A 27714-nucleotide genomic window follows, 5' to 3' on the forward strand; every position below is an offset into this window, starting at 1 on the left:
TTCTGTTCTCCTTTGAATATCTGAATCTTCATCACATCAGCAGAAGGGCAAAATAACCTGGGGTCAAACTCCCTGCAATCACTCAGACTCACAGTAGACAAGGTTCATTTTATTTTACTCACTTTATATATTCTTGGTATGAGTACACAATGTAATGTTCATGAGAGCGAGCTCATGCTCGTTTCACATGTTCAATCCTGTGAGAGCACCTTGCTCATGTGATGTAACTGCAGCAGTGAAAAGGAAAACTGTTTACTGAGTAAAGCTATTTCTGCCACTTTGATGATGGTTTCATTTTAGGATTGAATGTAAGAGGCTAAATTGTTCTGATAAGTATATTTAAGAAATGCCTTATTATACATTATCACTATCTAAATAAAAAGCATATTTTCTGCTAGTAAGTTGAGTTTTGAATGTGTCTATATTCAGTATTCCTGAGTGTTTAGTACTAACAGAAAAAATCTATGTTGTCCACAAACACTGAGGTCATCAGAGTGGTGTAGTGGTCAGGGCTGTCACCTCAGCAAGAAACCTCAATAAGAACGTTGAAATATCATCTGGGGCAATTCTGTCTGGAGTTTGCATGTTGTTAGGTAGATCTGACAATGGATGTAAAATCTCAGTCTCTGCGTTAGTGGTGGACTGGTGATTTGTCCAGAGTATACACTACCTTCTGCCTTATGGCAGCCGGGATAGACTGCAGCCTCCACTGCAGCCCTGAGTTGCATAAACCAAGCAAAAGAATGAAGAAATTGATTCAATTATTAAAAAGAATTTCTTATACAATCCAAAGATATTTGCATGGAAGAGCTTAAAGTTTGAGTGGATGTTGTGCAGCAACAACGTTCTCTTACACACTTAAACATTGTGAATTTGATAGTACCTTCATTAGTTTTATCGCAGTATCAATATGAAATGTTGTTGAAATGACTGTTGCTTCCACGATGTGTGACAACATATAGATTTGTGAGTAATTTAAAACTATACTGAGCCAGCAGGCTAAAACTGACAGGCAGTGAATCCACTGAAGGGAAGCTGGATAGAAAAGTGTATTTCTTTTTCACTAACTGGCCACAGATTCATGCTGCACAGCAAGTTGGGCATGTGGGACAGAACAACATCTGGGCTGTCTGTATATATAAGATGCTGCAAGTAGAATTCGACAGCTTTTTCCATTTGGACGAAAACTAGACCAGTCCTGCAAATTTCCCACCAAATTATCCTCATGAGGATGAACTGAAAAAAAGACAAGAAAAAAATAAAGAAAATTTTAAAAAGCACCTTAAAACAACCTGTTTAATCAATTAATGACCTCATTTTGTCCACTAACATTGAATTGTGTAATTAAGATGAACATCAGTGACATTTATGTTAATATTGTTATTTATTGTTAATATTTATAGTGAAAATAACTGATATTTCTATCTAGATGAAGTTAAGTCATTTGCAAGGTGTCAGATTAAAGAAAAATGAATTTATAGAACCTGATATGAATGGAGCAGGATGTTAGGAGTTCATACAATCACATTCAGAATGATGATATTTAAAGTTATATTTATGGGATTCAAAATCATAATATCGAGATTAAAAGTTCTAATTAGAAGATTATATGATCATGATTTTTAAACTCATAAATATACATTTAAATCTGATCATTATAACTTTAAATCTAATCAATTTGACTTCTTTTCTCATAAATGTGACTTTGAATTTCAGAAGTATGACTTTAAATCATATAATTCATAATTAAGAAATGGATTTACAACAGGAACTCTGAAAGAGAAAAAATAATAATAATGCAGGCAGGTTAAGTTGGCTGTTAAAAAAAAAAAAGACTGTGAGTTTAAAAGAGCTTTATTTAATAAACCCTGTCAATTAGAATATTAAACCAGTGCAGTAAGCAATGTTTAATACGTCGGTCAAAAATAATGTTGCGTGCAAGGCTCCACTTAATCAAAACTAAATGCAGATAAAGAAAATGTTTTTAGATTTCATTCATTTTTCAACATTTGTCAAATAAAGTAAAGGACAAAAAATAAAAGCAAATTAAAAAAGGAAAAAAATTACATTGAAATTTTGGGGGTCGATCTGGTTTTCAAATGACCAGAAGGATGGCGGTTTGAATCCTGCTCCCCCAGTTGTTGTGTCCGTGGGCAAGACACTTTACCTTCAGTGTCGGCATCGCTGGCGTATGAATGTTTGGTCGTGGTCGGAGAACCCGTTGGTGTGCACTGGCTGCTACGCTTCCTCTAGTCTTGCCCAGGACAGCTGTGGTTACACATGTAACTCACCACCACAGGAGGAATGAGGAGTAGATGGGTAATAGAAATGCAAAGTGCTTCTCATCCATTATTATTATTATTATTATTATTATTATTAACATAGCTTCAGAAATATTTCAGTGGCACACTGTGCATTAATAGTCCTAATCCCTTTCATTCCCCTTCCCACCCTCCAGGGCCTGCTCTGGCAGCATGTAACTTGGATGAGCGTGCACGGTCTCCCTGGAGAAATGCATTGCCAAGGACAGGTTGCCAAGGATGCTCTGAGCAAAACTCAGCAGATTATGGCTACTGAGGATGCAGTGCTTTGCAGACCGGGACTGGCAGAACAAGCTTTGGTTTCACTGAGAAGAAGAAACATGTGCACAGTAGAAGAGGGGGTGCAAGCAAGACAGACTGCTCACTTAATAAAAGGTTAATGCAACCAGGTTGGCTGTTCCTTCACTCCTTCAGGCCGGCTTCGACTTGCTGGACAAACAATTAGACCTACTCCATCTAAGATTGAGGACAGAAACAAAGATGAGGAATTATTATGTTTTCTTCTGTTGGAAACTTGGATCAAAAGCATCAACAATATGTTCCACTTGATGATGAGGATCTACCAGCATGCAAAAGTTCGTACAAACTGTTTGATTATAACCAGCTGCTCAGCTCTAGGATAGCACTTTTAATTTCACACATATTACACAACATAGCAATGTCTCATTCAAATTTCAGCCCAATAATAGAAATCACAGCACATTTGTTGTTTTCTTACAAGAGTTGAGGATTTTCTTTTTCTTTTTATTTATCAAATAAATTAATAAAGCATCAGCTTCCAGCAGTCGAGTAGAGCAGCTCAGTTCAAACCTGCTAAGTTTTATATTAGTTGAAAGCAGCTTTATTGAAAGAAAAGTTACATTAAAATAATCTCTGTAAATGAGAGGAGCAAACTATATTTTTTTAGCCAACATTCATTCGTGTGAATGAGAGTATGTGAGGAAAAAATCTAATCATTGTTAAATCTCTATAAAAGCAAAAATCAAGGTCAGCACTGTCTCACTTGTCATGCTTTTTTCTACAGTTGTGCAACTGCAATCAGCCCCCTTGCTGGGCCAAAGAAAATTAATTCAGGAATTAGTACATTATCCTTCTAAGAGCGACAGTGAAAAGGTGACCGCCGCTGCCAGGAGAGTCTTGACACAATGTGAGAACTTCTCAAATAAACTATAGGTCGCAAGTTGCAACAGAATCTGTGTCAATAAATAAATACACACCTGCCTACCTGTTTAAACTTTGAAATGTATTTATTTACTTACTGACTTACTTACTTATTTAATTGGGACAGCGCAGGTTAATGAAGATCAGCACCAAAAGCATGATGACAGACATAGCAAAGAATGCTAATTACGTACAGTGATCTCTCAGATGATGAATTAGTCACCCAAGTCTAAACTAGAAACTGGTTGTTTGGATTGTTATCTTTTTTTGGCATGATTAGAGTAACCAGAGAGAAGACTGTAGGCTTACTACTGCATTCAAGAGAAGGTAAAACCATATTTTACAGAGTTGACATGTATATTAACATAATCTATCTGCATAAGATAATCTTTTTTCTTCCTTTTAGGAATGTACAGATACTGTAAATAGTATGATTTAGAGTACGAACTTGAAAAGCAAGTCTTACAAAACCAGAGGAACAAATGTTCCTTTCAGTGCTTTCTTACAAACTCTACTGACCATCTTCGGATCTGTCTCCACACCGTCTCTTTAGCTAACCTCACCATCATGGTCAATTTGATCAGGATCTGTCTGATCAGAAGGGAAGGATTTAGTCCTTTCCCTGGAACCACAGGGAATAAACACACAAATATCACTCAATGGGTTAAACAAAATATTGGTAATGTTTGAGGTAATCTTTAAATGCAAATATTTGGAGTAAATGTATTTGTCAAACATGTCAGTTCTGTTGTCTTGCATCTTTTCCCTGTACAATTAAGTTTCCTTTTGACATCCCATTAATTCCAGACAGCGTCAGCAAAGCTATTCAGTCCATGTAAATTCTGAGTTGGTTTTTGATGGCTTTTATTATTTACATTTCCACTGCTTTTCATCTGCCAATCAAATCTCTGTGTTGCTCTATGCACCCTTTTCAGAGTCTGGCCAACATTGCCAATGAGAAGTGTGCATGTTGTCAGATAAAAACACCATAAATGCTAAAATTCAGCAATAGTTTCTCCCTCTAACCCTTATGGATGAGCTTAAGGTAACAGCCAACATGGATATGGTTAATGCCAGACTTTAGGAAAGACAACAGCCTGTTGAGGATTTTTTAACTTTATAATCTATTCTTAAACATAAGTTTGATCAAATATATGAAATACTCTATTTTTGTTTTGTTTTTTCCCCCTAAAGATGCCTAAAAGCTCAGACTGTGAGTATCGTCTGAACGGGTGGTGAGCAGAAACAGACTGTGGATTAAAGTTGGATCAGCTGCTTTGCGGCACCCTTTGCTTTGTCTCCTGTGTAGACACAGTTTCGGTTTTGTAGCACCACAAATCCAGGTATTTTATCATCTTGGCTGTTAGAACCAAACCTGATAAACAACACCCTAAAATTGTGTTGTACTTCATATATACACTATTGTTTGTGTGTGTGTGTGTGTGTGTGTGTGTGTGTGTGTGTGCTTATGCATCCCCCCCCTGTGGTGATGCAATCCAAGCTGATTTATTTATTTGCTTCTTAATTTGTCAAGCAAGGTCAAACGCCTTGGTAGCTTTTTATCTGGACTTCTTTAGCTACTATTCACACCCCAGCCAGATGCAAAGATTCCTTTTACGCAGACAGACGCACAAACACAGGCTTACAGGCTGTTATCTACCAACCCGTTGCAAAGCTGTCAGTGCCCCCCTGCCAGCTAAAACCCAGCATGTCCTCCTTATAAAGTCAATGAATTTCATGCAACAGCCGCTGCAACATCTGACAAACAGGTAGAAGGCCCATACTAATAAACCTTAATCATCTGCTTGAAAAACATTCACAGCGAGACACTGAAATCCATGCGTATCTATGGCAAACTATTTCCACATTTCCATTCCAGATATATTCCTTCATATCTCAAATGCCTCCCAAGAAAACACCTGCACAGTCACACACACAGACACTAACAACAATTTTATCAAAGCAGAAACACATTCGTAAACAATGTTTCAGGTCACACATGTGTATACAGAGTGTGTTAGGAGTCCTCTCCTGACATACAAATGTTGCTCAAAGTAAACACTGTTGATCACTCACATTCTCATGGGTGGCTCATTGCAACTAAGTCTCCTCCTCTGTGGGGTCTCCAACGGTGACTGAAGCAGAACTAATGCAGTTAGCCACGGAAGTCTGGCAGACAGATTCATGAACACTGTGTTGTACCTGTGTATGCCAACCCCCCCACCCCCACCCCCACCCACACACACACACACACACACACACACACACACACACACTGTGTGCATCCCATCAATTTTCCTGGCTCTAATGGATAAGCATGCCTGGAAACAGCAACAGGACATTACATTGAAAATGACATGATGAGAGATTTTTCCAGTGATATGTGTGGTGAATTTTACTTTGGTCATGACTGCAAGAATCCAGCTGGGATATTTATGTTTGATTTTGAACTAACAAGGATGTGCATGATTAGAGCACATTGACTTGGGGGCAAAGATATGCACAGACCCTGGACAAAAATTAAATTCAATTAAAATAAAGGGGGGTTGGTTCCCTCACATCTGTGCAAAACTGAAGAAATGTCGTGTTTTTTTCACTTAGGCCAAAGTCAGTACACTTGAAGGAAATGACAAATAATTATTATTTTAAGCTAGGATTACCACAGGGGCCCCCTAAGAGTAGTTAGAGTAACCTGTCAAAGTTTTCTGCAACCATCTGGCAGGATGTTACAACAAATATAACCAAATATTACAACATTAATTAACACACACACATATTACTGATAAATTAATGTTTTGAACGAAAACCAAATGGCACTTGGAAAAAACAGTGGCAATCCCCCTCCCCCCGTGCAAACCTCTGCTGGAGGCACAATCATGTTAATAGCAATTAGAGGGCACTGTTAAAAAGGTTAAAAACTGCACCACTTTACACACCATACTGGTACAAACCAACCCTATAAGCAATTCTGTAAACTGTCCTCTATATTGGATTCTACTAATATCTGTGTTGCACTTTATATCCATGTCAATGAAATTTCATGCTCCAAGTTTGGAACACAGAGCCTTTAGTTACAGATTTACATACAAATCTACTTACACAACTTGTCTTTGGACAGTTTTTCCACAGCAACACAGAACAGGAAGAGGGGGGGGGGGGCATTGGAGCTTTAGTTGTTAACTATATTCAAATTCCAGTGTTTTTGGTCCAAAGAGACCCACATCATATTTAACCACAGGAGGAGAAAGTTTCTACAAATACTTCAATGCCCAAGAGAAGATAAAACCAATAACAGAAGAGGGAACTGGGAAGGAGGAGGATGTCAGAACAACCCATGAGGAAACCTGGATAATAAAAGACCAGTTCAGCGAGAAGAGGAAGGCACTCTGAGAGGAAACACAAACACAAAGCCTTGTTTCTGTTGTACTTATTTATACATTCTTTATTTGTTTCTGTGGACTTTTCCTGTGAAAATTGCTTTCTCTTTTTCGGAAAGCAACATTTTTGACAATATGCCATTGCAACAATTCTTTCTATTTTCAAACAGCTTAGCCCTCATTGTAATGATTCCTGTGATTAAACTGCTGAAAACAATGCCACGAAAAAACCAAACACTGGAAGAAGAACATTTGCTCTGGTTACCTTTTGTTATATTCTAGGAATTGATAACAAACAGGAGACTGTCTTTTTTTTTTATTATTTTTTTCTCAGAACACAAAGATCATCATCAGGTCTGAACGACAGAGCCAGAGCAGATTCATCTCAACTTGAGATGGATTTTCAGCAGTGCTGGTTAATTTTCTTAAAAAAGGACATTATGAAGTAATAATAATAATAATAATAATAATAATAATAATAATAATAATAATAATAAAAACATGGGAAACCACTGTCCCTTGCAAATAGAATTGGGTAAAAGTAGACTAAATACAATGACATGAAAAACAACACATGGTAAATTTGATCTATTTACTTAAAATAGTTTTCTATGTTGCACATTAGTAAAGTTTAGCTTAATACAATGTGCAAAATTTGTAATTAAAGAGTTAAAAACATTATTAAATATTGTAATGAAAAATTATTTTTCGTAATTAATTTAGTGATCAGCTTGCTTTTTCTTTATTTTATTTCCGTTTAATTTTTTATTTGATCTTGCAATGAAAAAAAAATAAAAATAAATAAATAAATATACAACAGGTGTAGATTTCCAGTTCTTTACAGCCTATTTATTTAACCCATACGAGCCCGACGTGACATATCTGCCCCTCTGCCCCTTAATTGATGACCAGAAGCAGAAAACCATATTATGATATTTTTACTATATCACATGGTAATAAATGGTAGATATCCCCCCCCTCCAAAAAAAAAAAAAAAAAGTTATTTTTTTGTCACATTTTGTTAAAGGGCCAAAGAAAGACCTGATATTTAAAAAATTGGAGTTTTCTTACCATTTTTCATGTGTCGGGCCTTAAAAGTGTTATACAGAATAATCTGGAACACTGGATTTTGAGTGGTCTATCTTTGGTAGTTTTGGTTGATAAAATGTAGTTATTATATAAATTCATATAATTTTTGCTGATTAAAAAAAAACATTTTCACTGTAATCCACATTGATTATTGGGGAGAAATGAATAAAAGCAGCTTGCAGAATTATTTGTAACTCAACGCATTTCCTACATAGCAATTAATAGAAACATTCAAAAACCTTTAAAGATTCTTTAAACAATTAGATGGGAGCGCACATGATAAGCATGATCCCATTAAAAAGTGTAGTTATCGCACACCAAGTCATATTACATGCTTTTGGCAGGATTTTTTGTAGGTTTGCACAGAATTTGACATTCTGTACTTCTTTACTTTTACCCTATTTGTCATATTATTTTAATAATGTAAATTGATTATCAAAAGCTTAAAATGGAGATTAATAACATGCAAAAAGTGCACAATGTGATAAGTTGTTCACACATAACATCTTACTTGGAAGGCCACATTGCATTCACTAAATAACGGCAGGTATAATGTTATCCATTTTAGTTTAGTATGGAAGAAAGCAAACATTTTCTTATATAAATGTTACGTAAAACACAGGTCAGACACATATTTAGTAAAAAAAAGTTGTCAGTTAAAACAGGTTGCCCAAAAAAAGAAAGCGACAATAAAAAAAAACATAATTTATCGCAATGAGACTGCGCACCAGTACTTTCTGCAAGCTACTTTATTTCCCTCAAATAGCAAATGAGAACCACATGTTACTAAAATGAAAACCAAGGGAACTTAAACGTCCTTACAGTCATCTTTTGTCAAGATCGACAGAAAGTTATTCTATAAGACACATGAAAACATGCTGGGGGCATTGAAGAGCAGTTCTAAAAGTGTGGTTAAAAATAATATGTTTTACATTTTGGAAACTCAACAACAAACTCTATGACTGTCTGATGTGACAAAACAGTTAGCCAAGCTCTCACTCACATACACTTTTAATAAGAATTTATATCTGCAGTCGAACAATCCATTCTCCATGAGGCATACGTATTTATCACTGCTGTGCTTCCTTCTGTAGATTATGCTAACAAATTACTGGATGAGGGTTTAATTAATGTCTTGAAGCACAAGAGACAAAATGAGTGTTTCCACACTCTATTAGCATGTCTGATAAATACCTGCCTTTGCTGCTTAAGACAGTTCATATTAAATACTCACCAAGAGTGCCACTGTGGTAGAAGATGCAGGGTGTGATCAAACCAATGTTACAGCTGCCAAAGCATATTGGTAAACATACTGACTCACAGTACTCAAAAGAAAATAAAGCAGCAGACTTTTAAATACAAAAAAAAAAAAAATACAAAAACTTTATCAAAAATATTTTTATCATTGCACTGCAGGAGCTTATTTCAATGCTGAGCCGTGCAAATGCAACATCAAAATAACAATAAAATAATATATTTCTGGGCTTGCGTTTCAAAAACACAATCAATACATGGAATCAAAATGCACCCAAGAAAAAGGTCTGCTTCATCATAAAAGAAAACCAAAAGCAACATCTGCCTACTGTTGTATGCTCCTGCATGCTCTTTGAACAAAAAGAGCTTTTGGCCAAATACTGTAAATAAAGACACGCAAATTATTGTATATCTATGTGCTGCCTGCAGGGATGTGGAACAGAAGAAGAATGAATAGAAAACCAAAGGTTTTGTGTTGAACAGCTAGACTGTCTCTATTCAGGTAGTTTAGATAGCAAAGAATCCACAAACCATTGCAGTGTCCATCATTACTGCATGTTGGAACAAAGAAAAATGGAAACTTCCAGAAATCCACACCTACATCATCCATTACAGTCATTAGCAAGAAAGATGCTCTGCCACTGTCTTTTAATGGACAGACAGCTAACACAATATATGTGCTGCAATTAAGGTTTTTCTTTACTTTTAAAACACACGAAGGACTTCAGTGTCAGAAGTTTCATGGCAATTCCCACCTCCTCACATAACGCAAGCATTCGTCCTCTCAAATTAATTAGCTTAAATTAGATGTCAAAATGGCTAATTATTATGATGAATGTTTTATTGCAATAATAGTGAGAGGAATTAGAACAATGTTAAATCGGGGTTCACACACTCAATGCAGAGTTGTCAGAGAGAGTAATGGGTATAATTCATTTAATGGGAACAAAAATACCCACAGATTTTAATAGTAAGAACGGAGTACGTGTGTGTGAGAAAGAGAAGAGGAATAATGAATGCACCAAAAAATGCAACTCATCTCCCTCTGTCATATGGAACTAAATGAGGAGAGGCTGGAGAGACTCTGTTAGCTCGGCTGTGTTTGCCTTGCAGAAGCACACTTTGAATAGAAATGAAGACAAAGCACTCTCATAGCAGAGCTTTAAACTGATAATAAATTACTTCAATGCTCTGACAAAAGTCATAATAGTAAGAGGTAGTAATGACTGGGCCTTTCTCACACCAAGCACCGTTGAGTTTCATAGTCACTTCCTGCTCACTCATTTAGTTCTGCTTCTCAGTTCTCTTGGCACTGTTTCATTCTAATGGAAATATTGAATATCTAATTAGCTCTCTCTGTTTCAAATGTGAACATTTCACTTGACAATTCCCTTTTCAGATGATAAATATGAAGGGGCCTTTTTGAAGGACATAAGCAGTGTGTTTGGAAAAAATAAGGCAGTTTTAGATTAGTTTTTGTAAAGGTATTTGTATAAAAATTCTGTGCACCCAATGGTTTCCCATAGTGAAGAAACAATTTATTTGATATTTTTTTATATCAAATGAAACACCAAAATCTGTATTATTATTTTAAAGTTATTTTAACATGACACAAGAAAAAGAAAAGTATTGTGCATCACAAAACTGAGAACAAAAACTTTCCATAAAAAAAAAAATGGTTGAATTAGTGATCATGTTATGTGTAATGTGCTTAAAAAAATGTATAATCGGTTGCAAGCTGTTGGATAACCATGTTAGCGTGTTAACACTGTCATGGAAAATTTGGCCAAATATCTTTTTTCACAGCCCTTCCAATCTGGCTCTTAGCTGACACACCAGAGGACGGGACCCTCGGGCACTTGTCAAACTGCTTCCCAAAGGCTCTGGGGGAAGGCTGATGCACTTAAGACTTTCACCAAGACCATCTACAGCATCTCTACCAATAACTTTAGAAAACAACCCCAGAAGCAAACCGTCATCTTCATTATAGTTGAAGTGGAACAGGGAAAAACACTGAAGGCAACATCAGTGATGCTGAATAGTGCACAAGATCAGCAATTGAGGGTGGAATTAGGCAGACAGCTCACGTTAGCCAAACATACTGTATTGTCAAAATCACCCATAGACATGTCATCATGTTGGTGTCACACAATGAGTCCATGAAAACCATAATGCTAAAGCCTATGATGACTGTATGGATGAGGGGAGTAAAATATGAGGACTTTATCACTGACAGCAGCAGGAAAGGCGGGATGGAAAGGTGTCAGGTTGTCAAGACTGGGTGGAGAGGCTTTGCATGGGAATCTTTCTCTCTCTCACTGCACTCTGCATCACAACCAAGAGAAGAAGAGCCATTTAAAAAATCACAGAAACAGCAGAGAAAGCCTCTGGGTAAGTGAATTAAGAGAGGGGACCCATGAGAGACTGAGACTGAGACTGCTGCTGGAGCCCATGAGATGTGATCAACTTCAGCTCGGTCACCAGAAAGAGGATGTCTGATGTCTGAAAGACAAAAACACTAAAAATTTGCCCTACTGCAACATCTGAAGATGGTTCATTGGATTAGTTTCTCAGACAGAAACATTAATATACATATGAGATTTATTTAATTTTAATAATCTTATTTTTTATCATAACTAGCTACATAGTCTTACAAGTAACATACATGTGTGCATGCAATTTCTTAGTTGCATATAAATAATCAGGTTGAGTGTTTAGTTTTAAGTTCTATAAAATGTGATCAGGTTTTGAGGCCTGCAACAGGAACTGTAGAGGCGTTGCTTCCTTTAGGACTTGTGGAACACCATAGTTGTGGTTAGATCGATACAAATATTGATAATATTAATATATTGGTATTGATATTGATTGATCCTAGTGTAATAACATCAATACCTTAGTTTTGGTTCCTGTCTGTGCTCTGGGAGGTCTGCGTCTGTTTTAAATGTTGGATGCAATGACTGGTTCGTTGTGTGATATATCAGATGGGTCATACTGCGGCCATTCTCTAAATATAAGACTTGAAAACTGTGAGAATCTTCATAATTAAGGAGGATAAAGTAGTTTTTTGGTCAGCTCACCACTGTGACAAGGCACCTACATGGCCCAAAATCAGCATCTCTTGCTGAGATAATTGCAAATTCTGATTTTTAAAATGACATGAGGGATTACTTTGTTGTTTATGTGTAATGTGACAAAATATAAACCAGTTTATTCCTCAGATTAACCTCTTTGCATGTATTTCTTTCTTTTTAATTATTAAACATTATTGGTATCTGTATTGGTATTGATGATACTATTCCTTTATTCACTTGGTATCGGATCAGTACCAAATCTTGCAGTATTACACCCATAGAACACCAGTCTACATCCACAATTTTCTTCTAGTCTTTGAAAGGGATCCTGTATCAAAAATTCCCATCCATCTTTGAAGGTTAAATATTAGTTGGTTTGTGGAGTTAACTGCCACCATCTCTGCTTAGAAGCTTGTTCTTGCCAAACAAAACAAGACGAGCACTTCTTTTTGGCCCCTTTGTGCTTCGCCCACACTGCTGCTTCTAAAGCGCTAAAGAGACTTACATACCAAAGCTGTATTGATTCATTTGTACATAGATCATGTCCATGTAAATCCTGGCTTAAGGTGTATTCACACTAAATTCACACTTAACTACTTGTTAAGGCCCATATTACCAGAAATGACCACTGACCAGCAAGAAAAATAAACAGGAGAAAGAAGAAAACCCAGCTCACAGGCGCTGAATGCTATGCTTAGTACACCTACTCATCATCTTTGTAGCTTCAGTTTGTGATGCTGCTCAAATTCTGATAAGTAAATTTCCTCCACTGTATGACAAAATCATCACAAGGTGCACCAAATATAGTGTAGACTACAGATTATGTAGTCTGTATATGTCAGTAAAGACCATCATGCATTGCAGCTTGTTCCTGTGTTGTTGCTAACACAATATGTCAGGTGCTAAAATTAGCTGCTCATGTGATTCTCTTACCTGTTTGGAGAGGGTGGTGAATATTTTATTTCTCTAATGTCTCAAGAATGCAGGAGCTTGTTTCCTTATCTTCCTTATAAGATTATTAAAACATCTACTAGAAACAGAGTCTACTATGTAAATATATGAGCTAATTGTAATTATACAGAATAATGTTATGGCTCAATTTCAGTGTATTTGATTATATGTGAGGATGCCACTTGAAAAGAAAAAAAAAAAAAAAAAAAACTATTGGTGGATTCTGGCAATTTAGTATATTTAGGAGGTCAATTGATCTCACATGGACACTGGTTCCAGTTCTAGACCTTACCAAGTAAAGCAGCATCCACATGTGTGGCAGAAGGCACGATGGGTGCAGAACTTCATCTGCTGCTCTTCTTATGTTCAGTCACACTGGAATACAGTAAATCTGGATTACCTTATTACCTTTTTCCATCTCTCTAAAGTTAAGTCTTTGACTTTTTTTTTTCTTTCTTTTTCTTTTCTTTTTCAGCCTTACTGTTTTTTTGTTTTGTTTTTTTTTGGCTAAACAGCTGTGTAGTCCCAATAGCCTGAACTCTCTTGGTTAAGTTTCATACTTGTAGTCGATCACTCACCGCTATCCTTTCCAAGTTTAACTATGCAATAAATAGTTTTAAACCCAGTTTTAGTAGTTTCAGGAATTTTTTTTCATCTTTTTTTTCAGGAAAACATAGTCCTTAAAGAAGCCATCAGTTATCAGGATGAATCAAATGTTACTAAGCTGAAAAATATCTATCCTTGTATTTATTTTCCAACATGCAGTTCTTAAGTCTTTGTGTGCTGCATGTGGTTTATGTCTTGTTATCTTTGGTCTAGTACACATTGATTGTGCTCTGAAGTCATCTCTATTTTGTCTAGAAAAATCAGAGCATTTCTTTGTAGGAGAGCAACTTTTGTTTTATTTGACAAACTGAAAAGCAAATCAAAAGTTTTAATCTATATAACCGCACTCTAAACTTTAATTACATAAAAAAAAAAAAAGAAATGCTGCCATTAACTATAAACATTTAGTTTGTACGTGTAACTCAATTTATCTAAAAACAGCATTACTACAACCTTAAATTAAAATGCTCATCTCATCCGATTTGCCTGATCCCTGTTATCTGAGGAACAGAAAAACACAAGCTACTGAGCTGTCAGCAGTAAACACAACTTAGGATCATCTATGAGGGGTCATATCAGCACAATCTTGGTGTTTGGACTTCCTGACCTGACTTGTACCCACTTACTAGTCCAAATAGCTGTCTGTCTCTAAGCTGTCTGAACTCACCATATGTTGACAAACAGCAACAGCTCTGCCATTAAGGACCTGTGGTATGTACAATGAAGCAGGATTAGTGGCTTAGCAAGGTAACTTCAGGTTCCATTCTGGGTTTTAGTGTTACCAAGCTGGTTTGCCTCATAATGCTTCACCATGTAAAGTCAAGCTGTAAACATAACCTGATATATGAAATCAAAGAATGTAACACATGTACTGGTTTTCAAAGTACCAGTTCTCTTAGAAAATGAAAAATATATTAAAAAAATGCATTACTCCATGGACACAGTCAGTCTGGCCCTCTCCTTCAGTGCAGCTGCTCTAAACCGTGAAAGCGAGTTAGCAGCTAGGCTACTCGCCAGATTTCAGAGAAGCCAGGCTGCTTGTAATGCTAGGAGCTGCAGTTTCACCAAGCAGTGAAATAACTGTGTGACAGTATGCTATCAGGAATAACACTGGTGGTGCTCTGTTCCCACATGGCATGTGTTAATGTCTGCTGAATGTAGTCTACTGACACCTAAACTAAACTAATTCAAGAAGGATAGAATAATTTTTTTCATGGTGGCTGAATAAATACACTGTTTAAAATTTACAATTTAGTTTCTAGAAACACAGATTTAATTATACGAACACTTCTGTCAATGGTAATAGAAATTGTAATGGAGATTGCAACAACAAAACCTTTGTTACAACATACTGCTCCACTTTTTTTTATGTAATATTTGCCATCATGTCTGCTCAGTACCCAAATAAAAAACAAAAAAGCCTTTGCTTTTGTGAAATTAAATGTGACAATCCCTCACCAAATACATCCAACAACTGACAGAAACATGTAATAAACCAACAACTTGGAGATCTATTATAGATGAACTGTGCTCTCACTGCAGAAACATTAAAGATAAAGTTGAACTAAATATTTTGACCACAGCAGCAGAGGCATATTTGTAGTCAGCAGCAAAATTATTTAATGGGGTTGAATAATTTTGCTGGAAATAGCCAAGCGCTGAAACATGCAGATACTAATATACATTTAATAAGGACAGTCTGTCTCAGGTAGACATAAATTTGTGATAGTGTACAATAATAACAAATGTGTTTGTTTTATCAGCTAAAGCAGCTGGATTACAGCTTTGTATATAATCCTCTAGATGAACAATGCATCTGTTTATATTTAACAATAGCATACCTTAGCTCATGAGTATCATGCTCCTCTGAAAGAGCAAATCTCAAAGTTGCCTTTTGAAGTTGTGATCAGGATGCACGATTGGATGTCGGCATGCGTGTTTATGAGTGTGTGTGATGTGGGTTACGTCTTCTCATCTGGTCTTGGCATTATGGAGTCAAGCTTGTTTTCTTTTTCCCCCTCCTTTGCCTCACAAGTTGCTCCCACCATCTGGCACCAGGCTTTGAAAACCAGGCCAAGTCTCTCCCACCAGAATGGCATGAAAATATACCCACACATACCCAGCCATCCTGTCACTCTCTCTCAAGTCAACCTCTGAGTACGGGCAAAGATAACAGGGTTGGTATAGGTTTAATAGAATGCAATGGATTTTAGCAGTTAATGGAAACAGAACATGAAGGAAATCAACTTGAATTTGCACTGAAGTTTTAATTTTTTCCTTCTTTTTTTTTTTTTTTTTTCTCTGTTCTGTAAGAATAAATTTGGATCGAACATCAAGAGAAAAATTTTAAAAAAGCTTGATGTCTTAATATCCAGGTCAGAATTTGATCATGAACAGAGATGCAGAGACTGAGCTCAGTTAAATAAGACAGACTGGAGAGGGAAGCAAGCCGAGTGAAGGGGCTCAGAGCTCCACTGACTTGTTTGTGTAGTTAACTTTCTGCTCCCGTCAGTGTGGAGGAACTCCATTGACTGTCTTCTGTCGGAGGCCAGGATCATTTGCATGACCTATTTCCCCCTCTAACTGCCAGTCTTTTTGGCCTCTCCCTCAGTCTCTGTTTACTCTCTGCGACTGAGGCCATGTTGGATCGCTCTACTGCTGTGCTGTGTCGATTCCCCTGTCCGTGGCTAGGCTTTAATTGCCTTGGTTTTATGCTGGGTCAGGCAGTGTGTAATACACTCTTTAGCAGGCAGCTTTGTGACAATGACCTTTAAACTGTTCTCTCTCTCTTTCTCTCTCTCGCTCTCTCTCTCGCTCTCTCTCTCTCTTACTCACTCTGTCTCTCTCTCAGACATCTGCTTACTTGAATCTTTGAGTTAATTTGGTTTTAACATTTTTATTTACTGGGAACTTTCTTTTTTTTTTCAACAAGTGATACGTAAATCAAAGGTTTACAGTTAAATGGCTCGGGTGACAAAAAGAAGGAAGAGTTCTGATTGCTCCTGTCAGATTATGTGTACTGTATCGATTTATTTGTCAAACAAAAACACATTTAATGCAAAATACCCAACGTCAAGACAAGGTGAGAGAAATAAAAATGTTAGTGTCATGAATAAAGAATATGAGAAACAAGCACGTCATGTTGTGAAATTGAGTTGCAAATCCATTTTAAGTCCATTTGCTTTTGCAGGGCAAAGACCCATCTCACACAATGTCTATACGGTATAAGATGTGAATAATTTGTGCAGTTTACTAATCCACCGTGCAGTATGACATAACAGCTGCCTGCTGAAAAGGATCCGTTATGGATCAAACAGGGATATTTTGAAAAAAATAAAAGGAAATTGACGGTATTGCATTTATACTCTATCCTTGTCATGCAAGTCAAATATTAGCTCACCATTCACTGTATTCAAGCGGTTTTCTGGAAAGTTACTCATGTAGGTTTTACCAAGTTGTATTTTTGTCAGCTTTTAGAATGAAGGGTCTTTGAATTTATTTGGTTTTGGAGAATCCTGGTATTCACCAGCTGTTAAAGACCTTGGTGCCAAGGTATGAGGTCCAATCAGAATAATCACTTAACAGAAAATGGTACACCTGCTCTCTGCAGCCAGACTAAAATCCAGAAAAGGGACTGAGAGTTAAGCAACTGAGATTCAAGTCAGGTGATCCAAAGTGGTGCCAGTGTTCAGTTTTTATTGAGTGTTGTTGATGGTGCTGTTGAGGTGCATTTATGGATACAAACATGATTTTGTAAGCAGAGTTTAGTGGACTGATGAGTAAAGTTCAGACTTTACATTTAAGCATATCATGTATGTATAATTTTTAATACATTTGTTTTCTGAGACCTTTTGCATCACTTTATGGTAAAAACTTGGCTCAAAACCTCACTTTATACAATCTGATACTTGTCTTCTGCCTCCTAGCAGATAAAATAATAACAAAATAATACAGCGCAAACATTTTGACATATCTCATGGTAATAAACTTTAAATATACAAAATTTACTTTTGTTAATTATTTTTTTTTACATTTTGGTAAAGTGCCAAATAAAGACTTAAGATTAAAAAATAGAATTTTCTCCACATTTTTCCTTGGATCAGACTTTAAAGTGTTAATATAATTTGTATTCATGTTTACCTTTTCATAGAGATCACTGGAGGTCTGTGTTAGTATTTCTTGGAAGATTGTGGTGCAGAGGCACAGATCTCAAACAAAGCACTGCAGTTTTGAAATGTCCCAGGTCATGATCTAAGTGTGACACTGTCAGCACCATTCGTTTCAGACTTCTTGTGGAGATGTTCAACCCAGCCTCAGTGTAAAATGACAAGAAGATTATTGGATGAGATGATGTGTGAATATAGCTGCTGATCTTCTGGAGCATTTATGCAAGTGTGTGTGCTGGTAGCAGCTGCTGCTACATTATCTGTGCTGCTGAACTGTATGCTGTTTTCCACTTGCTTATCACTCTTGAGGGGACATGATACATATATCCTTAACATGATTTGTATTGATATAAACAACAATAACCTTCATCTCCTATTCTTAACATGTAATACAGAAAACACACTTTTGTCAGAATATTTCCTGCATCATGTCCTTCTGCCCATGTTCTGTAGACAGGTGCCTGCCTGAAACCTCCCCGTATTGCATTTCCAGCTGTGAGAGTGCATTTTCAGTGGAAAATCTCCTGCTGTAAATGTGTAAACACCAACTGCAGGAACTCAGGACCCGGTTGCCCTCACATTCTCCTGAGCAGTCAGTGGTTCAGGCTGGCTTGGTAAGCCAATTTATAACAAGCCTAAAACAGCAAGATGGACACCATGTTGCTTACACTGAAGAAAAAAAAAAAAAAAAACAATTTCAAGTTTCTTGCACAGGAGAGTAGCACACTGGAAACCAAGGTAGAGAGGTGGTTATTCTGGTCCTTGAGCCGGTTAGCTGGGGCTGGCACTGATCAACAGTGGGTGGATGTCTGATATGGACTGGTCTTCCTGGGTGTCAACCTCGACCTCTGCAAGGGGTGTGTGTGGTTCTTGGGATTGTGGAGCCCTTGGTCCTGCACCCCTGCTTTCCCCTGAGGCCCATGTTTCATGGCCGTGGGATCTCTGGCTGTGGCCTTCCTCTGCCATCCTCTGGGTGGGTGCATTGTCTTTTTTATGATAGGCTGGTTGAGTTTCATGATCCATGGAGGCTGACTGTTAGCTGTTGGCTTCTGACCATTGGAGGATGCCAAAGAGGCAGTGGTCATGGCTGGTTAGCATGGTAACTTTTAAATTTATATCGATTTTAATGATTTTAATGTAATTTATGATTTTAATGTAATTTTTGCTATTTGATGCTGCCTTTATTCTGAATGTTGTCTTTGCACCATCTGTAGTGGTTTTAGTGTTTTATGTAAAGCACTTTGAGTGGTCCTGTACATGAAATGTGCTATACAATAAAACTGCCTTTCCTTACAAAAAGAAGCCGTACACTTTCAACTAGCCAATCATATAAACACTACAAACCTCAAGCATTACAACAGCACCGTAAATTTAGTATTGTAGAGGTTATAAAGGTTAAAGAAATACAGATCAAAACAACTGAATTCTCAAGGATTTTGCATTTCTGGAGTACCACTGGATTCCTTTTCAGTTTTTTTTTCTTTTTTGTGTGTGTCACTGTCAGGTTACGTGCCCTTGTCAACCTTGACAGACTCCAATGAGGAGGTAAAATAAAGATGCCAGAGCTACTTTCTTTGTCAACCCAGAAAGGAGAGAAGAATAAGAGATGGAAATGATGAGTGGATTTTTTAAATGGGCCAATATGTTCTTGGTGGCTTTTGTAAATTTTTACCTGGTGAGGAGAGATGTGATACTGACAGATGGATAGAAAAAGGTGGCAGGGATGGTGGAAACAGTCAATGGACCTCAACAATCTAAAAAAACAGGGCTGTTTATTTGTTTTATGTTTATTTTATTTATAGGTTGTTATTCAATATTATTTATTTATTTATTTGTTTATTTAATTATTTTACCTAATAAAACAAACCAACACTGAATTATGACATTTTAATTACTCTCTTATTAGTACTCATATGTCATTTATGTGTAACCTGGATAACTTTAACTTTGGGTCATGTTACACAAAATCTGTTTGAGTGTTAGCATAGCTCAAAGAATTGTTGAAGATCACTGTGTTTTACCTTAAATTATAGCCCCCTCATCCTGTTTTTTTCTTGTTCTGAAACCCACCTATAAATTCTTTAGGCTCCCGTAACTCCTGCACTTTGTACAACTCACCTGTAGGAGAGGAACTAGACCGGGCAACAATTACATGGTACTTTTTCTTTTTCTTTGTTATCCCGTTGTTATCTATATGTAAATTCCCTTGTGTTCTATGTGTATTGTCTTTATCTTACTTGACCTCTCTGTGTTTTATTTATTGATTAAAACTAAATGTAAGTCTGTATTTAAAATATAAATTTAATACTAGACAACTGTTATTTCTACATTTTAATCCTGTTGTTTCCTTCCTTTGTTTCCCCTCTTCCTCATCTCCCTGTCAGGTTCGGCACCGACATATAAAGACTAAAGAAAATGAGATTACAATAAAAATAATAAAAATATCAAGGGCAGCCATGTATATAACATGTCTCCCTTGGTTGAGCAAATCTGTCTAGCAAAATATGGCACACAGATCACCATCATGTGTGTTAGGATGCTGTACAGGACGGGGTTAAAAAAAAATAAATAAAAACTATATATATATATATATATATATATATATATACATGTTATTCTTGACTGCTAATGATGCTGGATTTCTCCACCAGTTTCCTTTTTTTATTGAAGTGAATAAAGCTTTTTTAGTGAGAAACTATGAACCATCTTTGATGAACAAAAGGAGATTATTATGTCCCACAAAATCTTTGTGATTGTGTGTGTGTGTGGATTCTTGTTGCAGCATGACCATGGCTAATCTCTTAACATCTGTCTTAAACCTTATGATTCCTTTTGATAAGGTTAAGTAAAGGTGGTTATGAAAATAGGGTATTTTTTTAAACTATTAAACTCTTACCCTTTTCCAACTCTCACTACTAAAATTATTTTCAGTAGCTTTCAATCTGTTGCTTAAAAAAGACTTTTCAAAAATATTTAGTTTTCTTTTGAATTATATCTTGTTAACAAAGCAGACTGTCGAGCTAACCAAACGCCAGCTGCTTGCAGCTTTACAGACATGAAAATATTCCGCCTCATAATATTCTTATAAATTGATTCCATTGTTTTAGTAAATCTCAAATAAATGCATATTGAGTGCTTTGTTTGTCTCACAAAAGCAGGCAGAGATTTGTGCTTGTTAGGCTCTTTTGACCAGTGTTATATTCAAAGGGATGTAAACTTTCAAGTGTTGGTATTGAGATAAAGCTATATTTAATATTGATTTTTTTCTCTAATATAAGATGCTGTGATAAACATAAGAAAGCAGAAACAGCATGGGATGCAACCGCATGTTGACACAGGTAGACTATGATTAGAGTGTAAATGGATAAGGCTGTAATCTTATTGAGATATATAATAGAGCGGCAACATCAAAGGAGTCACACTGAGAAAAAATTGCGGTTTGTTTACAAAAGACAAGACAATGAAAATATGGATAAATATAAAAAAGGAAGTAGCATATATTTATTTACAGCTTAAAAGTTATCTTATCTCAGAGATGGATAAAACAGAAAGGGGCGTGAATTATGGATGATGCACGGATAGTAGAACAAATAGATAGTAGGATGGAAAGACAGATTAAAGAAGGTATAGTGGAAATCTCATTGGAGTAAAACCACTGATGAGGTACTTGTCAAATTTCCATAGAAGAAAACCACCTTTGTTAATATTTATCCTTTAATATCACTTTCAACTTTTGTATATGTTTGCCAAAGAAAGGTAGATGCAGAGAACACTTAAATTATTACTAAATGACTGGAATACAAGATACAAGCTGTCAATCTTAAATATATTCTTATGAGTACTTCAAACTATACCACACCTTAAAGGTCAGGATGATAAGTCTCCTATAGAGTCTGTAATATAAGACATGCAAGACAATGCCTGGACAACTTGTGTATTATGAAGCATCAGTCCTTAAACAACATGTGTTCCAGGATTAAGATCTATATCTGTGTAAAGCTTACGAATCAGACCATTAGTCCTGAAGCTACTCGTGACACACATCTGTTTAGTAGTCAGTACAATAACAATCAAGGCCTTTGCTCTTATGTCAGAGTCCGCTTCTTTGGTCTGCATCCAAAGTCTGAATGTGTCCTCCTTACACCTGCTCACGGTTTTTTGTTCAGCTGGAACATAAAAAGCACCGTTATGTCACAACTGTTGGGAGGTGAGCGTTTGATGAGCGTTTGAAAGAAGATAAAGATAAATCTGTTAATCAGAATGTTTTTAAACTTAACATTTAGAATATCTCAACAGAAATTTACTTTGTCAACGGCCTACTGTTTAACACCAAATGCACCAACAGTTATAAAACCTCCCCAAGAAGAGTGTTTTTTTAGGTTGCATCTAAAAATGGTGGACTCATGCAGGGGCTGAATAAGTGCTATCCGCTGGATAACTTTGTCAACATCATAATCATCTTTGATTGGTGTTTCGTTGCAGTTGAAAGCACAACAGATGCTGCCTCATTACCCATGCAGTCTTGTCTGAATTCACACACACAAACACACACACACGCAAGCATGTGCACAGGAAGTAAGAGATGATTTGCTGATTTTATATGTTGCTTTGCATTATAAATGATGAATTAGATGTTTCTGTGCATGTAAAAATAAGAAAAAAAATCTGATACAATGTGGATTTCAACACCAGAAAAAATATAACTTCTGTGTAAATGTTCTGCATATAGAGATGCTGAGTGCATTAAGCCCTTGGTTCACATTAACACAAATTATATGAATACAACCCCTTCACATGTACTGCCCCCCCTGACAAGAGATGGAGCCGGCAGAACCAGAGGTTTATGGATTAGTATAGATTTAAGAAGATTCCACTGATTGTTAAGCGCTTAGCTAAGTGTATGTGTGTGTGTGTGCTTGTGTGTGTGTATTAAACAGTCTATCTTTTAGATACAAAAATACTATATAGTGAAACTGTTTTTAATCTGTCCCTTGAGATGGCAGAGAAGAGGTAAGTGTTTGTGTGTGTTTTTGTTCTGAGAATGAAAGGCTTATGTAAAGACCACTGATACACGCACCACATATTTTGTGATTCTATCCAGAGATAAATGGCTAACATTTACAAATGACATCTTCAAAGGACTCAAACTCAAAGGTGTTTGCATAAAACACTGAATTATCTGAAAAGCATGTTATGAGGAAAACAGCCCTAAATGTACAATAACAAAATTCTCTTTGAGTTTAGAAACAAGAGAAGAAAAAAAGATTTTTGTTCCTGTTAAAACAAAATCCTTGACAGTAAATGTGATGCTTTGTGGTACTGAGAATGCACTACTTTAGAAACTCATACTGGGAGCACGGAAAGATCTCATTGCAGACTGTCAGACTGCATGAGCGTGTTCCTCCACTGAATGCAGCATATGTGGGACTTTAAAAATAGATCAATAATGGAAGTGGTAAAGATTACTGTAGTGCGAACTGGAAAAGCCAATTAAATTCTACTTAATATAATTTTTTTCCCTGTGTGTGTGTGTATTTGCTTTGTGATTCCTTCTTTTGGTTTTAGTTTGCCTGTTAAACTAAATCATTTTATTCTCCTATTGCATCCAGAAGCAGAGCTGAACTCAGAGACTGTCTGACTGAAGTGAAGAGAAAAAAAGGGCATGATTTTTTTTAGTTATATTTACAACTTTTTTTTTTTTAATGAGTTTTTGATTTTAAGTGTTTAATCAATGTGTAATAACTTAACATGGTGAAATGTAACACAACATCAATAAAGACTTAATACATATGGCTACTGGAAAAAGTAGCTATAATTTTAAGTGAACACCACTTGCTTAGAGTTGTAAACTCATGAAGCAGACTGACATTTCCATGAAGTACTTTTGTCCAATATCCATGCATAGGTTAAAGAATTCTTGCTCTTTGGTTCCCCCCCTAACAAAGACTAATTTGCCATCCATCCTGCATCACATGTCTTCTCTGAGCTCTCTCTGGCCAGTAAAAGTCAGTCTGATTATGACTTTTCCTTTATATCTTCCTCTGTAACCTCTTTCTTTTCCTCTGATGACGTCGCCTTGCTTTTCTCTGCTGGATCAGCCACAATTCCATGTTCAAAACAATCAGTGTGTTGATATTCAGTTGCTGCCTAGTGGTGCAGTGCCATAAACCAAAACGTGACTGTCTGTGGTGCCCCAGGCAGGAAAAAAAAAAGTGAAGTGCTGTTTCTTAGTCCTGGGATGCTACAGGGCATCTACAATTCCAGGAATGTGCAAAATGAATGTTTGTGTGACATCAAAACAAGTCAGAAGCATATAGTTTTAAGGTAGGAAAAATATAAAGTATTGCTTTTAAAGTGTTTCAACAAATCCTTTTTTTATTTTTTGATTTATTGTCTTCCTTATCTTTTCACTTTTATTATTATTATTATTAGGGTCCGAGCCATACGAAGTATGGCAAGGCCCTATTGTTCCTGAAATGTTTATTATTCTTCTCCTCCTTCTAAGCATTTCGAGGCCAAATTTGACCCCCTAAACACCCATGAAAAGTTCTGAAACTTGGCACACACATCAAGCCCGGTGAAAAATTTTATATTCTAAAGTCCGCATTGACTTCAATGCAAAATTGGCTCAACAGCGCCACCTACAGACACCAAAATTCCCCAAATGAATGGGGTCCCGAACGTCTACTTCAACATAGGAAGACGAAACTCGGCACACACGTGCACCACCCCGAGTTGACCAAAAAACTCAAAGTAACACCTGTCGCCATGGCAACAGGGCGCCCGCCATCTTGGCGTGTTCGGCCATTTTTTTTGCCATTTTTTGCACTTTACACACATCGTATTTGAACGAACTAGTCTGAGGGGATTCGTGCCATTAACTCCAAACTTGGTGGGAAGCTTCCTGACAAGTTGGGGACCAAACGCTCCTCAAATCTCTCTAATAGCAGAAAGTGTGTTACCGTGGCAACCGACGGAAAACCGCCTTCTCGCCATGAAACACGGTTTGCTCATATCTCCATAGAAATACGTGGGATCTGCACCAAACTTGATAGGATTCATACTTGTGACACCCCAAGTCCAGCAAAGAAGTCAATACAACACCTGTTGCCATGACAACGGGGTGCCCGCCATCTTGGATTTCACTGCCATTTTAACGAACTAGTCTGAGGGGATTCGTGCGACTGACTTCAAACTTGGTGGGAAGCTTCCTGACAAGTTGGGGACCAAACGCTCCTCAAATCTTTCTAATAGGAAAAAGCGTGTAACCGTGGCAACCGACGGAAAAATGCCCTCGCCATGAAACACGGTTTGCTTATATCTCCATAGGAATACGTGGGATCTGCACCAAACTTGACAGGATTCATACTTGTGACAACCCAAGTCCAGCATTGATGTCAATAGAACACCTGTTGCCATGACAACGGGGTGCCCGCCATCTTGGATTTCACTGCCATTTTAACGAACTAGTCTGAGGGGATTCGTGCGACTGACTTCAAACTTGGTGGGAAGCTTCCTGACAAGTTGGGGACCAAACGCTCCTCAAATCTTTCTAATAGGAAAAAGCGTGTAACCGTGGCAACCGACGGAAAAATGCCCTCGCCATGAAACACGGTTTGCTTATATCTCCATAGGAATACGTGGGATCTGCACCAAACTTGACAAGATTCATACTTGTGACAACCCAAGTCCAGCATTGATGTCAATAGAACACCTGTTGCCATGGCAACGCACTGCCCGCCATCTTGGATTTCACTCCCATTTTAACGAACTAGTCTGAGGGGATTAGTGCGACTGACTCCAAACTTGGTGGGAAGCTTCCTGACAAGTTGGGGACCAAACGCTCCTCAAATCTTTCTAATAGGAAAAAGCGTGTAACCGTGGCAACCGACGGAAAAATGCCTTCTCGCCATGACACACGGTTTGCTTATGTCTCCATAGCAATACGAGGGATCTGCACCAAACTTGACAGGATTCATACTTGTGACAACCCAAGTCCGGCATTGATGTCAATAGAACACCTGTTGCCATGGCAACGCACTGCCCGCCATCTTGGATTTCACTGCCATTTTAACGAACTAGTCTGAGGGGAATGGTCCGACCGACTCCAAACTCGGTGGGGACCTTCCTGACAAGTTGGGGACCAAACGCTCCTCAAATCTTTCTAATAGCAGAAAGCGTGTTACCGTGGCAACCGACAGAAAATGACCGTCTCGCCATGAAACACGGTTTGCTCATATCTCCACAGGAATAAATGGGAACTGCACCAAACTTGACAGGATTCATACACGTTGGGTCCTTAACGCATTACACCACCTGTTGTCATGGCGACGTCGGGTGCCGGGGTCCAGGCTGCTCGGACCCGATGGATGCCGCTTGCGGCTTTAATTATTATTGTTAATTGTCATTTATTGTAATCGCATGTAAAATGACAGCCCTGGTAACTGTAAAAGCAAATATGAGGCTATGTGGTAATCCTTTTAGCTTACTTTGTATGTGTTTATTCATTTCTTTGTTTTATTTACAGTAGCAGTTAAACGTGTGGACACATACTCATGCAAATACATTAGAATAGGGGTGTCCAAACTTTTGACTGGTACTCTATAAAACATTACATAAATAAATAAATAAATAAAAATATAATAAAAAATCAAGAATTAAATTCAGCTCTGCATAGAGCCAAACTTTAGAGATGGTAGATGTTGGAACACAGACTTTGATTCTTTGTGATAAAACTGACTCAGATGCGAGCAGAGAATCAAGTGTTAGTGGATTTTAAAATTATATAACTAACCTTAAAATGAAATACATTAATCAGTTCATACAGAGTCTCTGGTCTTAGGGGCTTAAGGACAGAAAAGCCTGCTCGGAAATGCCGTATCTATGATACTATTAAGCCAATGAACTTTTGATGCCCTTCCTATGGAAACTATGGAAAATCACCTGACACCAACAGCCTGCTCCTCCCTGAGCTACCACCTTATCGTGGTGGAGGAGTTTGTGCGTCCTGACGATCCTAGTGGCTATGTTGTCGGGGGCTCATGCCCCTGGCAGGGTCACCCATGGCAAACAGGTGTCTAGGGGAGGGACCAGACGAAGTGTGGCTCAAATCACCCCTATGATGATGACAAAGCAAGGACCAGGGTTTCCCTTGCCCAGGCATGGGTCTTCAGGGCCCCCCCTCTAGAGCCAGGCCTGAAGTGGGGCACGGAGACGAGCGGTTGGTGGCCGGGCCTTTGCCCATGGGGCCCGGTCGGGCTCAGCCCCAAAGGGTGACATGGGTCTCCCCTCCCGCGAGGTTAAGCGGTTCCGGCTAGATATAGTTGGACTCACCTCGACGCACAGCTTTGGTTCTGGAACCACTGCCCTCTGGAACCTCTTCCATTCTGGAGTTTCTCCCGGTGAGAGGCACCGAGCAGGTGTGGGCATGCTCATTGCCCCCCGACTTGGCAACTGTATGTTGGGGTTTACCCTGGTGGATGAAAGGGTAGCCTCCCTCTGCCTTCAGGTGGAGGGACAGGTCCTGACTGTTGTTTGTGCTTATGCACCCAACAACAGTTCAGAGTACCCACCCTTTGTGGAGTCCATGGAGGGGGTGTTGGAGAGTACTCCTTCCGGGGACTCCCTCATTCTGCTGGTGGACGTCAATGCTCACGTGGGCAATGGCAGCGAGACCTGGAGGGGCGTGACTGGGGGTAACGGCCCCCCCGATCTGAAT

This window comes from Melanotaenia boesemani, chromosome 4, assembly GCF_017639745.1.
Source record: "Melanotaenia boesemani isolate fMelBoe1 chromosome 4, fMelBoe1.pri, whole genome shotgun sequence".
Classification (NCBI taxonomy): Eukaryota; Metazoa; Chordata; class Actinopteri; order Atheriniformes; family Melanotaeniidae; genus Melanotaenia; species Melanotaenia boesemani.